Here is a 24901-nt window from a genome sequence, read left to right as displayed (position 1 = left end):
CAAGTCATTGATTTTATTTAATGCTCCAATCCCTAAAATAATTACAAGAACTCAATAAATAATTTCAAGGACTCAGGTGCCTCTTCTTTGGTCTATACAAGCAAAAACTAGGAAAATAATAACCAAGAATCGGAAGAGTAAAACGTCCCTCTTTTACTGAATTTCTTAGGATGGAAACAATTGTATACAGTTATGAGTCACATGCAATTTGTGTAAGAACTTCTAATATTACTCATTCCTTTAAGTCATGGATAAAACTCAAAGATTTGCTTGAAAAATATTTACTGTTGTTAATTTGCATTACACTGATATATTACACAGTTGTGGACATATGTTAATAGTTATGTGTTTGTTTTATGTTACTCTGTTCTTTGTTATTAAAATAAAATTATTTTCAAAAAAAAGAAGAAGAGAAAAAAAAAAAGAAAGAGAAAGATACACCCATCACAGATGCAATCACTACCTACTAACTAATTACTTAGTGTGTTGACTGTTGCTTTTACTCTCCTCCCTTCCATAACCAATCCCTTTAGCTTATTCTTAGCTCTCTTCCTTTCTTCTTACTTTGTTATTGTTATCATATCAAATTATTTATCTTTATATATTGTTTTCTATAACTAACTGTGTGTGATATGGTGTTCATTTATATATCATTACATTATATTTTATGTTTGTATAAGGTTTTGGACTGCAACTGTGTGAGTTAGTAACCTTTCCTAACTAATAAAGGGAGTTGTAAGGATTGTTAGTTTTGTGTAGGAACTTTTTTGCACTTTTATTTTTTTTTTTGTGTTTTCTGTGGATATTTTCTTCCCAGTTTTTTCTCCCCGGGCCTCTACTGAGACATCTAATCTCCATCAGTCAAAAATCAGCAAATAAAATAAATAAATGTCCAATAAACCACTTAGCATTATTATTATTGATCAGTACTCTCGCATTGACAACACATTCAAGGTATGCTAGATGGATTATTCCTATCCCTTTTTCAGGGTTCTCTTACATAATCTTGGATAGCAAATCATGGGGTTCTGTAGATAAAAAAAGGTATGAAGGATATGCTGAGCATCATTCATCAATTTTCTAGAGACTCAGGCTTATGTCTCAATAAATTATTGACCCTGTTATTTCTTTTAAAGCATAATGGTCATATTCTGAAGTATCTTTGTTTTACATCCATTTTAATTTCCAGCTATATCCTTTTGTTAAGTTGAAAAATAAAGAGCATAATGTGTTGCTATTTTATTTATACAAACATTTAAACATTTCTTTCTGTATAACCATACTCAGAAAGGATATTATGCTGCATTGGCAATGATATCAACCCCTCTTTTTCCATTCTGTACATGAGGTAATGGGTAATAATTTGTATTAAACTGCAACGCATTCTGGGTATGCAAAACATTATTTTTCTTTAGAAGAAAAAACTTTAGATACATTGCAGTTTCATTACTATATCCTCAAATATGTTAATTGCCAATGTAAACTGTATGTCCTGTTAGATTTAATTGACAATGTGTCTTTCTAGGAAGTAAGATACTCCTACTGATGTATTTAATATGAGAATACAGTGACCTATGCATTAGCATAGGTAGTGAGGAACTGAGGGTTCAGACATTCATGATGTCATGGCAGGGATTTTGGATGCAAGAAAATGTTCAGGGGGCAATCGATACTGACACGATAATGTGCAAAAACAACACACTGCAAAAACTGTATAATTTAATATTGTGCATAGTAAGGCAGTTATATCTAACTTCAAGAGTTTGTTATTTACTCTTGTGTTAGTAATCTGTTAATCCCTCATGCAACATAGTAGCTCACTCAATAAAGGACTTGAGATCATGGATGTGTACTTTCCCAATTCTTGTTCAGCCAGTTTAGTGGATATGGGAATACTGAGACAATGTAACAATTGCCTAATGCTGATTGACAATCATTTAATCCTCAAAGAAATAAATGCAATATGTGAGAGATGTATGCACACAATGTCTCTAGAGGAAAAACTCTCACATATAAATACTCATAATATCAATCTGGTTGTCAGACATATGCTACACCCACCATGGGTCTATATCACTTTGTCAAATTGCTATTCAGTGAATATCTATTCAACAAACCTCTTTTTATCAAAGCCACTATTCATTGATCAGCAAATTTTTCCAAGGACAAACCAAGCGGTTGGCCATCATCTGGAATTTGCCCTTTTCCTCACTGTAGCGAAATCTCAGAGTTGGTATATTTAGTTGGGGGTGTGGGGGACATAGACCTCCTCCTTAGTAGGTTTTAAATTTTATGTTTATTTTTTATGGTCACTTGGTTGGCCTACCACTGGTTTGTCCTAGTTAAAATTTCACTTAAAAAGCCTTTTGATGATCAGTGGCTTCGATAAGCAGAGGTTCACTGAATAGCTATTTGCTGAATACCAATTCAACAAAGTGATATAGACCCACCCGCCACACACCCTTCACACACAGTGTGCACCCCACACCCCAAGCATCCCACACATAGACCTAATTATGATGTAGCCCTTAAACGCAATCTTTCTAAACCCCACAGACCTCTAGAACATTTCAATATCTATCCTGAGCAAACCAAAAGCGCTCAACATAAACAACACTCATCTACCTCAACTACTTCAATTACCAACCCCATAGGGTAAGCCAATGCACTACCCAGGACTCTAATTATAAGAAACTATATTATATGACAATCATACCCTACTCACCACACTGAACAAGGAGAAAATAACAGTCAATTGCCTATAAGGGGCCAAGATCTGCCAAGTTACACATGCATTCAGGCTATCATGCCACAGGTACCATTATGATTAAGTCATAGTCCATATAGATGCAAATGATATGAAGAAAGACATTATGGTACTCTCAGACTATGTGATACAGGCTGGTATGTGCCTAGCAATGAGCAGCAATCTACCTTCAACAAGAATGATGTCACAATATGAACAGAAGATAATTGACTTTAATGATTGGCTAACTTTTTGGTGCCATTTTATGAGGACACAATATTTGTCAGCATGGGAGGGCATGGCTAACAAACCACTGCTTCCACGCTCTCCTCACCTTGGACAAGGAAGACATCTGTGCAGTTACTGTGACATGATTTAAAGCTATGATGGGTGCCTGGCAGTGCAAGGCTTCAGTGCCTTTGACACATTTAGTCCAACAACTGCACAAACTGGGACTAAAGTTGGAGGTGTCTCACTCTACATCAGGAAGAAGCATATTTCTAGAATGGTTAAACAGGATGATATACTGGAGTTTGTCTATGTCAGGATTACCATAAACATAGTCCCATATCATATCCTAGCATGAAACCTATAGCATATACTTAGGCCTATTGGACAGACTCACTATTCAATCAAATACAATACTTATGAGGTAGTTTAGTAATCCTACTATAAATTGTGAATCTTACATGACCCCAAATTTGCAGGTGCATTGAGTCGTAAACTTTGTAATCACAAACACCCTGGACCAGTTAGTACACACAGCTATGAGAAGTACAAATGTATTTGACCTAGTACTCACACTTATGGGAGAATGCTGCATCCCGTCAGTGTTGTATCCTCTCTGATAAGATCAGAACACAAAGTAATCTCTTCAAAATAGGAATTAACTGTGTACCCTAGCAAACCCTGCAACAGTTACAAACTTCTCCATGGAAAACTACCTTTTATTAAATGATAACCTGTCAAAATTTCAAGCCCCTCCAAACCCAGACAACACAGCAACCTATGCAGAATTATTCATAGAAGTTCTGTACAACCATGACAATTATTGCATATAGGCTGCTATATCTACCAGAAGAAAGCCCAAAACTAAATTAAAAAACAAACCACCCTGGCGGAATCCAAAATTATTTAGGACATACAACAAAAAACTTATAGTGACAATTAGAACGTGTAACAACAAACCGATATAAACTTTTTAATCAAACTGAATGGGAAACTAAGAGGACTAATTAAGTCACACAAGAATTTAATGTTAAAGATAGCATCCCAGGCCAAGGAAAACCATAAGGTCTTCTTCAGATATGTCGGAAACCTCAAGGGCAGCAAACAACAGCATCCCAAACTGTTAGTAAATAGAACCATGTTTACAGAACCAGAATATACAGCAAATATTCTAGCTAAAAAAATCAGCTACATGTGCCCCATAAAATAACTCATGAGATACATTTGGGTTGCAAGGCTAGACTTATAAAGTCCCCAGTGATCATTAACTTAGTATACACCTATGGGTCTATGAACTTTTACTTATTTAATTATTTGTCTATCTATCTATCTATCTATCTATCTATCTATCTATCTATCTATCTATCTATCTATCTATCTATCTATCTTTCTATCTACCTATTTATTTAACTTCCTTGACTATGTAAGTGGGCTGCTCCCTGGACCGTTTCTAACAATTACCCAACTCAAAATATTACTCTTGACCTAATCCAGTTTGGCTTCTTTAAGTGTAGCTCATGCTTATTGAGCCTGGTAGACTTCATTGAGAATGTCACCAAAGCCCTGGATGAAGGCAAAATGGCATGTACAGCCTGTCTTGGCTTAGCCAACCCTTTTGACATAATTCCCCGCTCAGCTATCATTGACAAGCTCTCCCAGCTGGGGATTAACCCATACATCACTAGATGGGTAGCTGACTGACTCACCGACAGAACGCATACTGTCAAAGTTGGGGATTCCACCTCTATCAGTAGACCAGTTACCAGTGGCATACCACAAGGATCTATGCTTGGCCCTCTACCATTTGGAATCTATTTCTCAGAAGCCCATGTGAAAGTAGATGGCCTATGGCTTACTAAGTTCACTGATGTTTGCAACTGGGTGCAATCACTGAGCCCCAAATGATGTTAACATATTACAAAAGGAGCTAACACAGACAAATACTTTGTGCCAAAGTCACAAACTAAAACTAAATGCAGAAAGGTGCATTATTTTCCCTTTTGGAAAAAAGGAAGTCCCAGCACATTACAATATTGACAACACCCCCATAAGTTCAAACCCAGTGGAATGAGATTTGGGAACACAGATTGATAGAAATCTCAACTTTGATCACCATGTGTCCATGGTGGTAAGGAAAGCATTCTACTTTGCACATCTCATATTAAGGGCATCACATCCAAGTCTAAGGATGTTATAACTCATCTGTACTCAACCCTCATCAGACCATTAATAGACTGCAAAGCTCCCTTCTGCATGTACCTCACCAAACATACCAAACATCTGCAGCAGCTGGAAAGATGAGAGAGGTTTCTCACCAATAAAATTTAGGGCCACCAAACTTATCCCAGATGGAAAGACTGACTACCCTGTCCCTGTACTCTGTATCCTACAGGCTGCTGAGATGCAACTTTTGCCTGGCCTACAGAGCAGTTTCTGACACTGCCCTGATGGAAATGCTGCACATCCAAAAATCATTTCATCCAGGGAGCTCAACCTAGCCTGTGACAGTAACAGAACATGTTTGTGAGACAGTTATAACTCCCAGTGATTTCCATTCCTCTGGAACAAACTTCCAACTTATGTGAAACAGAGCTCTTCAATCACCCTATTCATGCCCAGCCTAGACAATTGGATGGGAGACCATAAATTCTCTCCAGGGTGGCACCTACATCCCTCATGTACAGGGGCAGTTGGTGCTGATCATAGACTCACCCCGGGATTCATGAAGCTTGCGCCAGGTGCACGCATAGCGTAGGTGTTATAACACCAAATATGGCCGCCGAGCGATTCAGGTACGATCCAATTCCACGTGCACTACCGGCATATGCCAGATCTGCGCAGCCCCCGGCGTAGGTATGCAAATCACCCCATGTGCAGTGTTGCACCATGCAAATGAATGCATATAGCGATTCATGATATGGTGCAGGCGTAGCGTAACTAAGCGTAATACACTGAAGAAGGCTGTGTAATTTACCAGCCGAAACCGGTCTGTTTGTATTTGCTGTTATGTTATATATTTAATATATATTCTATATATATATTTTAGTCACTCATTGCTGGCTCTATGTTGTTTTGTTCTGCAGGCGTAGCGTAAGCCCACGGAAATGTAAACCAAAAAACACGGTTTACATTTTCCCAAACATAACATCGGAGCTATGGAAGAGGGCCAGACCCAGGTATCATAACATGAACATATGCCAATGGCGAAATACACAGCCAATGGCATAAGAAAAGATGCATAACACGTAAATAACAACATTTAATGTCATGTCCACAGTAACGCACAGCAGAACCGCAGGGCATGTGTGCGGAAGCTGTAACATAAAGAAATAATATAAAAATGTCATAAAATCGCAACATAATAGAAAACAGGTTTACAGCATAACACACAATGGTAGGCATGGAACACCACAACCAAGGTGCAATGGTTGCTAAGGGCTTGCGATAGTGTTCGGCGCAGTAACTCTGAATTAGTAGTCAATGCCATGCAAATGAGGCAGATAAAACTGAATCGCAAATGTCCCGCCAGAGGAAGGTTGTACCATACAGTGCAGTGGTATAACACCGAGGAGTGGCTCAGAGGAGATACATGACATCAGCAGAGGGGTGTGCCACTGTAGCACTAAGCACATTAGAGCATTGCAAATATGGCCTGTCCGTTGCTAAGCAAAGCTGCAGGATAGGGATGGGGAGGAATCGTTTAGCTGAGAGCACACATGGTGGCCAAAAGCGCATGTGTACAAGGATGAAAACGTGCCCGAAACCCAGTAATCTGATGCACACGACGCAAACAATAGCAGAAACAGGAAGGTCAGGGAAAGAAAAGGAAATGCGGAAGTAGGGTAATTGGAGTACTAATGAGCAATCAAGACCAATCAACACACGAAGGCCGATCCACGGCAGCTGACAAGTCCGCTTGCAGAAACCTGCAAAACAGGATAGGGGAGGCATGTGAATGCAAAGAAAGGAGGGGAGGTATTGGATTGCAAAGGTAGGAGACCTGACACAGCAGAGCAAAGCAAACCGACAGCAGACTGGCAGTAGCACACATAACGCAAGATACGCCAGGTCCAGGAAAGCACAAATGAAAGTAGGCTGCAGGATGCACGCCAGAAAATGTTAGGTGCAACACGCAGAAATGTAAAGGGAAGGTCAAGAGGTAATCCACGGCAGGCAAATGTAATTCAACACCAAAGGAACCACAATAGTAGTTCCGGCAGGAAAACACATAACTTAACCTGTAGCTACGAATGTACATACACACCCTATGACATCATCGGTGTTCACAGCACAATAGTATAAAGTGTGTAAGCACCCAACACACACCTGTGTATTCCCAAACACCACACCATAGGTGTAAACACACGGGGAACTTTTAAAATGTACATGTTAGGAGCTGCCATAGCTGTGATTCATCAGCATGTGTTAGAGACTGACGGTGTTGTGGAGGATGATGCCGACAACCACCGCAGGCCTCGGCGGAGAAAAAGAGTGTTCAGACCAAGAGTAACTTACCAGGGGCTACATGACCTGGAGATAGTAGAGCGTTACAGGGTGGACAGGGACATCTTACAGCAAATAGTGGAGCTGTGCTGGCCACGCCTGAGAACCCGAAACAACAGAGGGGAACCCATACCAGTGGACATGAAGGTATGTGTAAGCCTGCGAATACTGGCCACAGGTACCTTTCAAAGGCCAACTGGAGATATAATGGGTATCTCACAGGCATCAGCATCCAGGGTACTACACCAGTTCCTGGATGCCATGTTACCACATGCTAATGAGCAGATATACTTCCCCAGAACTCAGGAGGAGTTGGCCAGCAATATGTGTCACTTCCACCGTGTGGCACAATACCCGGAGGTACTGGGTGCGATAGTCTGCACGCACATACAAATCAAGTCACCACTCGGTGAGCAGGGTATGTGCTACATAAACCGCAAGGGATTCCACTCCATCAACTGCCAGGTCATGTGCAATGCCCAGGGCATTATCATGGATGTGTGTGCTGGCAGCCCTGGAAGCTACCATGACTCCCATATCTGGCATGCCTCACAGCTGTATCAGGTATTTGTCAGGGGGGACATCCCACATGGCCATCTCGTGGGGGATGCTGGCTATGCACTGGAGCCGTGGATGATGACTCCCATCAGAAATGCACACACACCAATGCAAGAACGCCATAATGAGGCACATGCACAAACCAGAATCATCATAGAGCGTGTGTTTGGGATGCTGAAATCACGGTTCCGGTGCTTGGATACATCTGGTGGATTCTTGCAGTACTCTCCAGGCACGTGTGCCCTCATCGTCATAGTATGTGCCATGCTACATAATATGATCCTCCGGAAGCAGCTGCAGCAGGGACAAAATGGTGAAGGCCCTCATAGCCCACCGCAATTGCCAAGGCCAGTACAGGCAAAGAGGGATTCAGACCATGAACACACTGTGCCAGCCCCAGTAGGCAGACGGAGGCATGCCCAATATGCCTACTCCTTGGCAAAGAGGGAACGTATAGCACATACTCTGACCGTGTAGGCCCCTACGGACTGACACCTCTCCACCTGCACACACAGTAAAATGGATGGCACACAAACATGACCACCTGTAAATTGTAATGTATAGGTGGCCTAATGTGTGACTCCTACATAGGCAGCCCTCAAACATTGTAAACACAACAGCCAGTGCAACACGGAATGCCAACACCTGAACAGTACATGAGTCTTACAGCATATGGTGGTGCTGTGTGCCTGTCACGTTCCCGCCAGATATATATATATATATATATATGGGCTGCCCAAAAACCCAAATTTTGGGGGTATGGTTGGGGTTTTGCCAAGTAAAGGGGGAAAAGGACCAGTAATTGATAAGGGTAATTAAGGGCCATAATAAGGGGGTTTACCTACCGGGGTAACCCCACAGAAAAAAAAGGAAAAAGGGGAAAAAAAAAAAAAAAAAAAAAAAACAAAAAAAAAAAAAAAAAAAAAAAAAAAAAAAAAAAAAAAAAAAAAAAAAAAAAAAAAAAAAAAAAAAAAAAAAAAAAAAAAAAAAAAAAAAAAAAAAAAAAAAAAAAAAAAAAAAAAAAAAAAAAAAAAAAAAAAAAAAAAAAAAAAAAAAAAAAAAAAAAAAAAAAAAAAAAAAAAAAAAAAAAAAAAAAAATTTTTTTTTTTTTTTTTTTTTTTTTTTTTTTTTTTTGTTTTTTTTTTTTTTTTTTTTTTTTTTTTTTTTTTTTCGTTTTTTTTTTTTTTTTTTTTTTTTTTTTTTTTTTTTTTTTTTTTTTTTTTTTTTTTTTTTTTTTTCTTTTTTTTTCTTTTTTTTTTTTTTTTTTTTTTCCCCCCAACCCTGGGAAAAGGTGGGGGGCCCCCCCCGGGGACCAATAAAACAGTACAAAGGGCAAATGTCCGAGATGGTAGGACATAAATATGTCCCATATATAATGTAACAGTCATATTTGTCGTTGCCTGTATGTAAGAAACTTAAATGTTACATGCAATATGATAAGTATCCAAAGTCACACAACAATAGGTATGTAGTGAGGATAAAAGTATGTGCCACCATTGTGTGAGCTACGTGTTGGCCTGTAAACACTGCTTTGTGTCCCACAAGTGTCCAACAATGACCATATGATAAGGTGGCAACCCATGGCAACAGGCTCTTTAACAACACAACCACAATGACTGCAATATCTGGGACAGAAATACAAGGGATAGGCTGTCACCACACATATCCCTGATATATTGCTGCAATTACGGTATACAAGTAGCAAGCTCACCTGCAGATGATATAGAAACCAATTAACAATGGCCCAACGACAATCCCGTAATATATAAGTCTACTAACTGTTAGCTCTCTAATCAAGGATGGAGCCCACACACATATACGGATTATCTGGTAGAAATGCAAGGCCCACAAACCGCCATTATATGTTACGTGCAACCACCGACATTCCCCACACTAGAAAGTAAAGTAATACAAACTGTAATAGCAGCACAAACATCCAGTCAGTCAATTACATCTGCAGAACCTCAACATACATGTAGAGAGCAGTAATTAAAGGCAACATGCAAAATTGCAGGCATTGTATAATGGAACAAACAGCCATGTTACAGGTATTGATTGCAATACTCCGTTATCAGATCGTCGGGATGACAGGTACACCCACATGTTGAACCAAATACTCTATCTGTCACACACAATCCACGGGGACATGAATCCAAACTATACTTTATACCATGCATAGCAGTTGCAAAGTTACTCATAACAAAACACAATACAGACCGTCTCCCCAAAGGTGGAGCAATAGGCTAGCGTGAAGTGGAGAATCCAATTATACCCCCACTGTTACTGTGTTGGTGAATGGAGTAGCTGCACAGCTGATATGCAAGTAATTAGTCACTCCAGGAACACCAATTTGGGAAGAATCCACATGTTTCAGGTATCGACTATATAGGATGACTTGCCAGACACGAGCGTATGCTCATGCAAAAAAAACAGTTGGAACACTGTGAGAGATAGAAAGCAATGCCGTGTGACGTACAAGGTATGTAGAATGCCGATATATAAGGTTATGTATAGCATGATCTGTATTAATTAGTTTTACTGTATGTATAGCCTGGTTTGCATTAATTAAAGTGTCCGCAATGCATAAAGTGGGGAAAGGTATTTATGTAGTGATGTCTTGCTGAGCATACTAACGCTTGTAGAATCTGTGTGTGTCCAGCAGTGGGACACAAGGTACATAGCATTGACACCAGAAGGATGCTACATGAGGCCATTAAACAGAACAATGCCATACAACCCGCCATCAGTGGTAGGGTATGTCCAACAAGGACGTGCCATAGCAGGGATAGTATATGTTGATCTACTGTCACAGCATGTGTATGGGCAAATAACGTTAATGACATATATGAAGGTGGTCCCGCTGAGCAAGTATACTTTGCATTATAGGATACTATATGTGAAATATGTGTAATGTATAGTATTATAGGTAGATAAATGACAGATATTCATCACAGCATAACAGGCATATCATGCATACCACAGGTATCGCCTATTGGTATGTACAATAACAGGAGACATATAGCCTGTAGGTATGGGACATAGTAATAGCATGATAGCTAATCTAAATGGAAGGCTACCAAGTAACCATGCACAAAGGACAACTAGTAGCTGCACATTGGTACATAGTGGGGTACCATGCAGTCTGTCAAGTCCATGTGTAAAGCACAACTACAGTGTTCACACTAGTAGCACCTCTCAGGGTAGTGCCCTGTGAGCAGAGCCAGGTGTGCACTGCCTGCACCACTGCACAGTACAGCCACTGCAGTGATCCCAGGCCTACATGTGTCTCCCAACCACCAAGGAGGTATCGCATGAACAGTGCTACTGAGGTGTCTGTGTGATGTACAGAGGACTTATGTTCCACAGCATGCTGAGTGTCTGGTTTGGGAATGTAACCCAGAAGCACATCCCAATCATTGTGGCATGTGTGCACATATCCATGAGCATGTTGCTCACAGTGGCCCTCTGTATGTTCGATGAGAGTATATCCATCAATAATGTTGTGGACATGGGCCCTGTCTGATCAGCAGAGGTCTCCCCTGAGTATGTAGTATACAAATGTGCACAGATGTGGTGTCCGTAGTGCAGTCGCATAATGAAACTGTCGGAGCTCAGTAAATGTCATGGCGTGTTAATGTTGTGGCATGTAAAGCTATAGCTGTTGTGTAAGGTACACCCTAAATGGGGTGGTGTACCCTTGAATGTGTGTAGATGTCTTGAGTTCAGAGCTACAATGGGTGCCTATGTACCAGTTACACACCCAGTACAGATAGGTGTGGCCACGTAGGAGGATATCCATGCCACAGTGGCAATACGGTAACCACAGATTAAGATGTGCTGTGTACTGCAAACATACAATGTGATATGTATGTGGGGGACCACCATCCATGTGATAGTCAGTGGATGAATGGTGTGCACAAAGGTGATGTGCATGCACCTTTGTGTCATGCAGCTTGATGCCATGATAGTCATATTATGTATCTGTCACAGCGACATCCATATGGTTGGAGTCAGTATCAGCTGGTGGAGCAATCATGGCTTGGTATGTAGGGGTTCTAAAAGCTAGGCCAGGGGAAAGTCCCCTGTGCCAGCCTGTTCCGTAGGGAACCATATACATTTAACATGAGGTGACTGAGGACGTGGTATGCCAAAGTACCTGACATGTAGTAGGTACTATGGTATGCTGGCCTCACTGTGTGTCTCATCACTTGAGCCACATAGCATAGCATCCTGAGACACAGGGAGCGATGTGCAGGTGGATGTGTATGTTGTCAATACCAGAATGGGAATGGTGCTGAAAGGCAATACAAGGACAATGTAGGATGTGTGGACTCCCACGTGCACCATCAGACTGCCCTGGTAACTGTATGAAAAGAGTCTACCATGTAGGGGCCATGCTCTGTCTTAACAAGCCCAACCCAGGTGATCAGCAGAGGCGGGACCAACAATGTCTCTGAGAATGGCGTCATGGATGATGTGCCCCATAGCCACGCAGAACAGTCCAGTCAGGTGTGTAGGACAATAGTCCCACTTGTGCAATGCGGTGCCACCTGTGTGTAGTGTGATAAATGCTGCTGTGTGCCATTCAGGGTCTACAATGTCTGAAACAAGGCTATTACTGAATATGGTGGCCTAGTGGTGAGACATGTATTCGGAGGTTGGTGGACATCACAGCCTGGGATGTTGGAAGGTGGCATGGGGCCAGTGTCCCAGGACACATAGAGTGTAGGTCAGTACTGTGTAGGTGTGACCACAGGGATACCACAATGTTCATGTATGGATTAGGCCCTGTAGTGAGTGAGAGGGTGTACTGTCAGCATTGAATCCATCCTCCAGCATGTTGCCAACAATACCTGGGTCTGCAATGTTCCTGAGTGACTGTTGTATGTGACAGCAGATGTGGGTGTTGCCATCGAATACTGACATACCACCATAATGCCTGGTGTGGCAGTCATGTTTACGTAGCTAGTCTTGGAGTATGTGATGAGGGACCCTGTGGCCCCACCACGGCTAACCATTGAGCCACCCCACACATGGGAATGTACACCACTGTGCAACAGCCTACACCTGATGTTGTACATCATATGTCCGTGGAACATGACCACCAGAGTGGCGTCTGTTATCTGGTGTGTACCATCATGGCTCTGTGTGGAATAGCATGATCCATGCAGTTGTGTACATGCTAATTAAGTGCACTGGGGTATGTGTCAGCATTTGTATGTGCATTGTCCATCTGTACGGGTGTCATGATGTTAACAACCGCTGTCAGCAGATGTCTGTAGTAGGTGCAGTAGTACACATGTACTGTGTATGCTGTGATGGGTGTGTTTCCGGGATGTGGCTAACACAGTAGATTAGCATATGTTCGGAATCCACCAATGATGGGATAACCCCAGGTGTGTAACACCAGTCACATGGGGTTAGTGTTCATGCCAAGGGTAATGTAGGTCTTGGAGGTGCTGTGTATGTGTTGATCCAGCAGAGTGGAGGGTATGACTCATGGATGTGTCGGTACATGAGTGGCTATCCCAGTGAAGTGTGGGGTAGTGTCAGTCACACATCAGTAGTAGCTGAGGCCCACTGTCCACTATACCCCCATAGAAGGTATGTTACCTGTGGGGTATGATGTTGACTCTGTCGCTTGTTACAATGTGTATAGCGGTCCCGGACACAGTTAGTTGCACGTGGAGCACCTCTGATGCATTGTGCTAAGCAACTTGCCAGGATGTGTGCAAAACATAGTGGGATATGGGAACCCCTCAGCTGTGGGTGTGCCAGTCCAGGTATGTGCCTGGAAGGTATGGTCCATCTATAACCTGTCATTGCAGGTGTGCTCTGCAGAGCCTACAGGCAGGTCCCAGTCACTGCAGAGATTTTGGAGTGGTGCATTATAAGGTGTACATTGCCTGCGTGTGTCACAGGGGAAGATGCAAGCAATGTGTCACATGACCCCATGTCGCGCATGCCAGTTACCACCCTGCCGGTGACAGTTATTGGAAACTGTGCAGGACAGGCAGTATAGAAGCAGCAACAGCCTAGCATGTGAGCTGTACTCACAGGGCCGACAGGTGCAAGTCATCTGTGCCACAGCATTGTGTATGACCAGGACAGTCATAGCAGACAGATACCACATGCCTGTGGAATGACAATAGGAGCATAGGCAACTGTTGCAGTGACACAGTCGGTCACTACAGTAGTATCGAGTCGTCGGACGCATGCAAAATGCTCCCCAGGGCTAGCCCACACCCTCAGGGCTATAAGACTGGTGAGCTATTGCATGTCCCTGCACACGTAGTCTGTGAAGTGGCATCACAGGGCAGTCACACTAACATGGCGAATGACAGACATATCATACCTGGTGAGGTGTGGCATGGGTGCATAGGTTATGTTGCAGAAGCAGTTACCCGACGGCAAGATGTAAGCGACTAACGCCTTGTGTAGCCTGCTGTGTGGAACTGCAGTGTGACACCCTACAGAGTCAGCTATAACTGGTGTGTTGTGAATGTTATAACACACTATTGGCTGAATGTAGTGGGCACATATGAGTCTGTGGGCTATAAGCTGGTGATGTTGTCTTCCATGATGGGGGCTACCTCTGGTGCCTACAGTGAGTATGGAGACGTACTGCACAGGTTGTCCTTGTAGGTGTGGCCTGTGGTGTAGATTATGTGAGACTATGTGATGGGTGGGGTGTGTTGCGAATGTTACACATCCCCAAATGACTGTCAGGTGCAGTCAGGGTTGGCGACAGCATTACCCCCAGCCATAGCTGTCAGCCTCCTGTCCCCAAAATGAGGAACATTAGCCCTCATACAGTGTGACAGATGGGCGAAACATGAAACACTTACAACTGGCTTACTAACAGCGTCAACTAGGAAGGGCATATGATGGCTCAAATAGGCTTGTCTTACGTATGAAACAGATATTCCAATGAATTAATATGATTCTCATCTATGTAGCCATGGCTAGCAGGTAAACTATGTACAACAATGAATGTGTGACAGACCCTTCCAATGTGAAACCTTGAGGAACATGCACCTTTTAGAACCCCAAATGAGGTACGTTCCCCGTAATGAGGTACACCTGAGAGCTATGGGCCCAGCACGGCTGCAGACGTGCATCCCCGACAGGCTGTAGTGCCGTATGTTGGGAAGTGAGCATTGAATGTGTACATGAGACAATTGCTCGATTGCCACATGTACGACATATCCCTCATATAGACAGGCAGTAGCACTGGTATGTGACAGTTGGGCATGCCTGCATATACAACCATGTCCCACAGGATATGTGCGTTACATGTGTACAACAGCCGTCGTACCTTAAGCAAGCTGGGAAGTGTAGGACAGCCAGTGTACCTGAGGGAAATGGTGTGGAATGGGTGCTGTAGTAATCAGTAGCTCATGACATGCTCACATGTTCTGAACAAGTGCCTAGCATGACCATACAATACAGATAGGGTGTTGGATAATATCAACCCACAAGAGGTGATGACAGTCATTTAGGGTGGCACCGCACTATAACCCTGCTGAGTATGGTGTGCATGTCCATTAACCATTAGCACTGTAGATGTTAGCAGTACAGATGTACAAGATAGCATGGATATTTGATTACAAATACCTTTGCATGTCACAGGTGTGTTCCACCAGTGGCCTGTTGACAGACCCACAACTACAAAGGTACAAGAGTGACATAGCATCTGTGCCAGATACAGTAGAACAAGGTTAATGATGTACCCCACTCCTCATTGCTGGCCATACCACACAGACATATGTTAGGCATCTGTGTATGTAAGGCTGTGAATGGCCATGACCTATCAGTTTAGCTGTGTCAGTGTTGTGAACAACATACAGAATGGGCTGTGTGTGTGAGGTGTGTCACATATGTGCACAGTCTGATGGATGATACCAGCAGTGTCACCGCTAAGTGAACATCCCTGTACCCATAAACTGCTACCTAGGCTGTGGTCAACATTATGGACACTGTGTAAGGGATGGTGCTGTGCAGTACACCCCCGACATGGTGACGTCTCCAGGCCCCTTAGGTAGTCATCTGAGGTACCCATGTCATGTCAGGGCGCCATCCATGAGCACGGAGATCACTGGCCAGGCATATACAGCACTGTGGTGACCAATATTGGATCACATACCACCTGTAAGGGGTAATGGCTATGCATGGATGTGCGATCACAGCCTTCACATTCCACACCTCCACTATGCAGCATGCCGACTACCTTGCAGAAGGACATTTGCTACACCATGATGATGGATATGCTACATGTCCATATCCTGATCTATATGACATATGTCATGGACGGCCACCATCCTAATACTAGGATCGCCACAGGCTGGACAGATCCCTGTGCCATATATGTGACATACTCCCGCCATACCATGCAACCCTGTCCATCAAAGCTGCAGATGTCATCCCAGTCATACATGGTGTGATGGCCGCATGGTGGATGTACTATCAACTGACTGGATCAGTAATGTGGCACTGATGCAGCTTGGGGTGGCACAATGGCCATCTGTAACAGCGTGGAAACCATGTCTGCAAATGCTATGGTTGATGACCATCCCTGCGAATGTCGTCTGACTATCCATTGTCCCATGTCTATCACATGTGTAATACACACAATCCGTGTCAGGATGTTGAACAGTTGTACAGTGCTGTGTAGATGTATATGGCAAAACACATGCATGTACAGGTGTCCATGCGTATGTGTGCATTGTCACTGCTCAAGTCCATTCCAGCTGTGTCTGTGTTGATATGTGACATATACACAGCATCCAGGTCAACAGTAGTACCGTGGACACATCGAGGCATGTGCAGATAGGTAAGAACACAAGTGCAGGCAAATAGACATGCCCACAGCAACACAGCATTTACATGGAGTATGAACACTGTAATGAGGTGACACACATATATGGTGATGATATCCAATGCATAATGGGTGTGACATGTGTATCACAAACACGTCAGTCATGTCAGTGTCATGGTGCTTTGCAAAGATAACTGTGCAGATGCAGTAGATGTCATAGAAATGTATGTGCAGCAGTATCTCTGTACATCTCTGAAACTGTGACCTGTCACCATCATTATGTTTTACAGATAATGCCCCATACACGCCTCCCAGCATACACCCGCCAGGAGGATGATGTCCTCATCCCACAGCTCCATGACAACTATGACTTGTTGTTCAGCCATGTGCCACAGCATGCCCAGCAGCGGGATGACCTGTGGCAGGATCTCGCGAGAGGGTGAGCGATGTGTGTGGCCATAACCACACCTACCAGCAGGTGCGGACACCGCTGCGGACCTGATACGACATGCAAAACAGCGTGCCACTGCAATCACCAGGGAACAAGGTGGAACAGGTTTAACAGATTACTGTTTTTATAATTTAATATATATAAAGCACTTTGTCTATTCAGAATCTTCAGAAATCTTTTTCTGTTTAAAAACTTTCATAGCTTGTTGTCTTAGGCTATTGTATAAACTGAAACATTTACTCTGTGTAATTATCTCTTGGCTAGTGGGGGCTGGTTCTTTTGTGTTCTTGTAAAAAAAAAGTTGTTGTTCTGGTCTTTGCTGCAGGCTGGAGAAGTTGTTTGACCGCAACTGAGCTACAAAATATAAGTATTTTTTGATTATTTTAACAGATTACTGTTTTATAATTTAATATATATAAAGCACTTTGTCTATTCAGAATCTTCAGAAATCTTTTTCTGTTTACAAACTTTCATAGCTTGTTGTCTTAGGCTATTGTATAAACTGAAACATTTACTCTGTGTAATTATCTCTTGGCTAGTGGGGGCTGGTTCTTTTTGTGTTCTTGTAAAAAAGTTCTTGTTCTGGTCTGTGGTGCAGGCTGGAGAAGTTGCTTGACCGCAACTGAGCTACAAAATATAAGTATTTTTTGATTATTTTAACAGATTACTGTTTTTATAATTTAATATATATAAAGCACTTTGTCTATTCAGAATCTTCAGAAATCTTTTTCTGTTTAAAACTTTCATAGCTTGTTGTCTTAGGCTAATACTTGGTGGCTTTGCAGTTGCCCGCCCACCCTACTGTGACACACCTCCCAGTCTAGTGTCATTAGCTCATTCTTCTTAATACAGAGAACATTTGATAAGGCCTTCTGTTCCTCCTTTTTACCTTTTCAAAAAGTAAAACAAAACTTTTTTTCTTCTTCGCCTGAACCTTCTTGTGTTCTGACTGTCCTTCTCAAACATATTGAAAATATACAGTATATTTCAGAGCATTTGTTATAACTGTATTTGCTATAACTGATTTAAGTATTTTTTTCTGGCTTTTTGAATATTTACTGCTTAGCGACTGCATCTTAGCCTGTTTATACAGCTCTGCATTCTATTTAAACTGTTCTTGTGTTGATTATCTGTTTTGCACTCTTAAAAGTTATTTGTTGCTTAATTTTACCTGTAGGCTAACACACTCAAGTGTGCTAGCCACTAGCATTTATAGCATTTACTGTCTGTTTTTTTTCCTTGTCTCTGTAAAAAAAAAAAAAAAAAAAATCTCTTGTTTTCCCACCTTACTGAACTAGAGTAGTCCAGTTTCAGAGTTGCTGATCCCTGGGCTTTGTTTTAGTTCCTGTTACTGATCCATTGCCTTATTAGGAAGGAGGAAGTTTCTTTGCTTACCAGTGGGAGTGGGAAGCACTGAGCAGCTTTTGTCGAATTGGTGAAGTTTCAGCCAGAAACTAGTAGTCTATTGGTCGTTTGGGCCAATTCCTAGCTCCTTTCAGCCCCTGCTATAAAACACGCTAAACACGTGTTTCCAGCTTGTACCAACTCTGCACAGATCCTCGTGGTGGCCTGCAGAGTGATCAAGCAGAGAGCTAAAAGAGTGACTTTCTACCAGATATAAGTATTTTTGTGGCTTTCCCACTGTTATTAAGCTAGCGACTGCATTTTGCCTGTTTTACTGCTACTTTAAGTGATTTCTGCATTTTACACTGTTTATTGCACTTTAAGTTACTAATTGTTGCAAATTGTTTCTGTAGGCTACACACTAAAGTCGCTAGCCGATTTACAGCATTTATAGCATTTACTGTCTGTTTTTTCCTTATCTCTGTAATAAAACAAAATCTCTTGTTTTCCCACTTTACTGGACTAGAGTAGTCCAGTTTCAGAGTTGCTGATCCCTGGGCTTTGTTTTTAGTTCCTGTTACTGATCCATTGCCTTATTAGGAAGGAGGAAGTTTCTTTGCTTACCAGTGGAATTAGGGAAGCACTGAGCGGCCTTTTGTCGATTTGGTGAAGTTTCAGCCAGAAACTAGTAGTCCATTGGTCGATTTTGGGCCAATTCCTAGCTCCCTTCAGCCCCTGCTATAAAACACGCTAAACTGTACTGCTGATCTAACCAGCATATCCTATAACTGAAAAGTTCATCTCTACTTGATTCCCAAGTAGACTATTCTCTATCTGTAAAGCCTAGCACTTACTCCTACAGTACTTGCACCTTGATAAAGCACTCTTATTATAGATAGTACCCACCAGCCCAAAACCCACTTCCCGGAGTCCTTTGAAAGTTCTTTATCTACTACTTCTAGTATGTCGAGGGATCAGTTGCTAGTGTCCTCCAGCTCAACTGGTGAACCTGGGAATATTGAGGCAATGTTACAATTGCCTCATGTACTGAACAATCCTCTCCTTCTCCCACAAAACACAAATACATGCGAGATGCAACTATACGGCCAACTGGAGGCTGAGCTCTCTCAACATAGGACTGGCAAGACCAGACAGGAGGAGAAGGCAACCACACACAATACATACCCAGTCACACATGGTACCATCACAACTTCAAATCATACACATACTCACACAAAGACATACCGAGGCTCTGGTCAAAATTTACCAAAACAGCAGAGGCCACCAGCAGACACCCAAACAACTACCACCTCACGACCCAACACATGCAACACATAGACCACACAGTCAGAGTGTCAAACAGTCACAGCCCTTAAGGCCAAACAAAATGCCAGACACACTTGTCATTGGTGATTCCATAGTCAGACACACTGGCGTCCCGCTCACCAGACTGAGTAAGGAGAAGGTCACAGTAAGCTGCCTGTGAGGCTAGAATCCATACATAGCGCCAAGCACTCAGGTCTCTCAACAGCAGGTACAAGTATGACTCAGTCATTGTCCACGCTGGTGTCAGCACCTGAGGCGTGCCTCCTTGGACTACATGAAAGGGACGTCGAGGAGCTCTCTGATTATGTAGCCCAGGCAGGTATGACCCTGACCTTGAGCAGTATCCTACCTTCACCTAGAATGATGCCACAATACAGTGATAAGATGATCAGCTTTAATAATTGGCTTAAATTCTGGTGTCATTCAAAGGGGATCAATGTCTGTCTGCCTGGGATGACATGCTGGACAAGCCACGCCTTCTCATAAGGGGCCGGCTTGCACCTGTCACCCTGGGCTTCGGATATTGGCAAAGGCTCTTGCCACCCCCATAGTGCCTTTTTAGGCAAGGCTCAAATTCTAAACCTACCACCTAGAACACCAAAGAGGAAAAAACTAAGGGTAATGCTGCTCAATGCCAGAAGTCTCAATCTCAAGATGCCTTTCGAGGCCCTTCTCAATATGGAGAACATCGATGTCTGTGCTGTGACAGAAACCTGGTTCAAGGCTCCTGAGAGCACCCCAGCACTAACAGGTTTCACCTCATCATATCATGCGTTCGGCCCCAAAATCCAGACAACACCAAGAAAGGAGGGTGTCCATATTCATAAAGGACACCCACACCTCAAGGTTGGTAACGGCAGCGCCGATGCATCGGAGACCATCCAGGTGCAATTAACCATAGGCAAGACTGCTCTGCAATTTGTAGCATGTTACAGGCCACCCTCTCAAACTCAGGAACCTCACATGGCCTTCCTGAAAACATTGGAGGGATAAATGTATCTCAAACACCATCATACTAGGTGACTTCAACTACCCTAATATAGACTGAGAACACTACTCAAGCCCGAACACTCTAACCCAAAGATTCCTGGAGTCCATAAACTCAAATGCCATGGAACAACTAGTCACCATCCCACAAGAGGTGAAAACATGCTTGATCTCATCATCACGAACATGGGATCAAAATGTTCAACACGAAGTATACCCTCACTGGTGAGATCAGATCATAAACTAATCTCGCTGGAGGTCCTCATCCGCCCCACCTGAAACAAAAAGACCACAGTGAAAAACTTCTCAAAGCCGATTTCACACTTCTAAAACTAGTGTGGTCTCCTTTAAGGCCCCTGAGCCAGTGGTAAACATTACTCAAACCGCTGAATCACTTACAAATGCCTTCTACCAGCACCTACAGGACTGCATGGATCAGGCAATCCCAAACAAAACTAAGACTCTCTGTACCAAAGGCAAGCGTCCAGTCTGGTGGACCCCAGCCATAAACAAGCTCTACAACAAAGGAGGAAGCTACTACAAGATAGAGCAAAATCCTTGAAAGGTAAGACACCTTTGATCATTATAAGTAAAAACTAAGAGCTCTCATAAAATCATCCAAGGCAAATTTTGAGAGAAAAATCGCCAAGGACTCTAAAGACAATCATAAGGCCTTCTTTAGATATGTTAGAAACCTAGGAGGAAACTCCCAGATATGCTCAGAATTAGTTCAAAATGATGTGAAAATTACTGAACCTACACACATTGCTCACATACTGGCTGACAGGTTCAGTGCAAACTTCTCCCCCCCCTCCCCAAAGGAGAGATATCTATTCCAGAGGATTGTAGCCCCCAAACATCTCCAACGCCCAGGTGAGAACTGCCCTCACTAAGGCAAAACACAGCATCCATGGGACGGATGGTGTCCCGGCTGTGTGCTTCATGAACTCAACGAGGAATTAAACCCACAGTTAGGACAGCTGTTTAATCTTAGCCTCACCTCAGGATCACATTACCCAAGGAGTGGCGACGGCGACTGTGGTCCCACTTCATAAGTGTGCCTCCACAGACCCTGGAAATTACCCCATTAGCTTGACAAGCCTTATCTGCAAAGCCATGGTGAGGATCATAATGGAACTCATAAATAAAGACATAGGGAACTTGCAGACTTTGGATCCAACCCAGTTTGGCTTTGTCAAAGGCAGATCCTGCCTCTTAAACTTGGTTGACTTTTCGAGACAGTCACCAAGGCCATTGATGAGGAAAGGCAGTCCATACAGCCTACCTCGACCTGGCAAAGGCCTTCACACAATACCCCACTCAGGTATCATCGAAAAACTCATCAGCTTGAATGTAAACCCATACATCACAAGATGGGTTGCAAACTGGCTAAGCGACAGAACCCACAGGGTCAGAGTTGCTGGAGCCATGTCAGACTCAAAGCCTGTCACAAGTGGTGTCCCACAGGGCTCAGTCCTGGGTCCACTTGTTCGCATCTACTTTTCTGAAGTACAAGCAAACACAGGAGGGTTATGGCTGACAAAGTTTGCAGATGACTGCAAACTGAGCCATAGTCGAAAACACATCTGACACAGATATCCTCCAGAAGGGCCTCACAGAAGCGGATAACTGGTGCCAGAGCCATGGCCTGAAGTTAACGCCAAAAATGCATAGTCATACCCTTGGGAAAAACAAGGTTACCCCTAGCCACCATATAGGTGACAATCCACTGAGCACAGAAAAAGTCATCAGGGATCTGGGGACCCAAGTTGACAGTAGTCTTCGTTTGACACTCATGTTGCTAAAGTAGTTAGGAAAACCTTCTATATCGCCCACCTGATCATGAAGGGATTCACATCTAGATCAAGGGAGGTCATTGTCCCCTGTACTCATCACTCATTAGACCTATGATTGAGTACAATGCCCGTTCGAATGTATCTGACCAGACACCTGATGCAGCTTGAAAGGCCCCAAAGTTCCTCACCAAAAGGATAAAGGGTCTCAAAAATATGTCTTATGCTGCCCGACTGAAAGAACTCCAGCTTTATTCAGTCTCATACCGCTTGCTCAGAGGTGACCTGTGCCTGACATATAAGGCCATGTCAAACCCAGATTTGATGAATATGCTTCACCTCAAAAATCTAGATCCCTCAGAACCACAAGCGGGAGACTTAAACCTTGACACGGTTATAAATAGAGCGTGCTGGAGGGACAGATTCATCACCCAGAGACTCCCTATGCTGTGGAACAAAATCCCGGTACATGTGAGGCAGAGCACCTCGCTGGCCTTGTTCAAGAGGAATCTTGACCAATGGATGGGAGATCGCATATACCCAGGGATTACTTCAGTGTCACTGCTTGACAGAGGCACAGAAAAATGATAGGCATAGTTTTTATTCAAACTAAAGGGGTGGCGAAAGCCACATAACTATGGGCTAGGCTTATAAATGCCCTTGGGCAGATAGCCTAGTATGAACCTATGAACCTATGAACCTATGAACAGGTGGTGGGCCACCAACCCAGCCCCCACTCACACACACCGAGGAGTTACTGGCCAGTCTGGGGACACCCAGGGAACAGCATCCAGAAACACTAGCTGCCATCGTGGAGGTGGGTGTCTCCCAACCAATGAGCCTGGAGTTGCCTGGTAAGTCAGTAATGCACATATGGCTATTATATCCCATGTAGTTGCATGTGTCACTGTACATAATGTAAAGTAACAACATATGCCAGGTTTGTGGACACACATGCTGCATAGTACAGTATGCTACGTTGTGTATGCACACATGTGCATACTATATGCTATTACACAGGTGAATGTGTGCACATGCACAGTGCAACCTGTGGCTGTCATACAGTCATGGATAATGTTCATACTGGTGTGTCACCCCTATACAGGTACCTCTGGCGTGCCGCACAGACATGGATCCATTGCAGGTGAGACTGTCATCAGTATCAGGCATGTTACAGTGTAGATCAATTTGCCATGTGGCCAGTTAACACTTGCACACCGGATGTTTGTTCCAGTCACGATATGCAGGTCGCACCACCATGCATTCACACATGCCACCCATGTGCAATATATGCAAATGTAATGATACACAGACTTGAAACCACAGTACTTGTCATTGCGACATGTGTGGTCAGCTGTGCATACAACGGTGGAGGTGTTCTACAATGGAGGCATATGTAGTATGCATTGGAACAACATGTGTGGTACGCACACAGTACCACACAGTGAGCTGTGATATGCGAAGCCCACAAGTGTCACCATTGTGTCATATGCCCCTGCATCGGGTGCACACATTGTGATGTGCCACCTGACATGTCCTAGACATGTAGTGTTCTGTCTGCAATATTGTCACACTATCACATGACCTACACCCCACATACCAAACATACAACCCGTTGTCTGCATAGACCTGTGGAATGTGACATATCTGACATGTATAGGTGTATGTCATATGGGACCACACAGACATGTGGAGAAGATGCCCATCACACACAATTGGCCACCACATGTGCACAAATGGCCATGGGGGATGGCCAGAGACATGTAGCCACACAGTACATGGGATGTGTATACACCCTGTTGCACATTGTCCACACATGGTCCAATTATAGCCTTAGTTGACCGATTATACAGTTGATGTGGTACAGTGGACAACCTAAAAGCCTGTGCACAGCTACTGGAGGTGTCACTGAAGTCTACCATATATATACGATCTGTCGAACATCATGACTGTGTTGCAGTTATGGCTATGCAATGTGTACATATTATGCATTCTACAGCAACATACATGCCTCATGTTGCCATGCAATGGCACAGTGTCTGTACGTCACACTGTATAGCAATGTAGATGGCTCACACTACCCTCCCGTGCTCATGCACATTTGCTAAACATGCATTCTATGTGTAGGGCATACACACAACACTGCA

The sequence above is a fragment of the Protopterus annectens genome, chromosome 2.part2, assembly GCF_019279795.1.
Source record: "Protopterus annectens isolate FY-2018-M chromosome 2.part2, PAN1.0, whole genome shotgun sequence".
Classification (NCBI taxonomy): domain Eukaryota; kingdom Metazoa; phylum Chordata; order Ceratodontiformes; family Protopteridae; genus Protopterus; species Protopterus annectens.
This window is presented reverse-complemented; position numbering follows the sequence as displayed.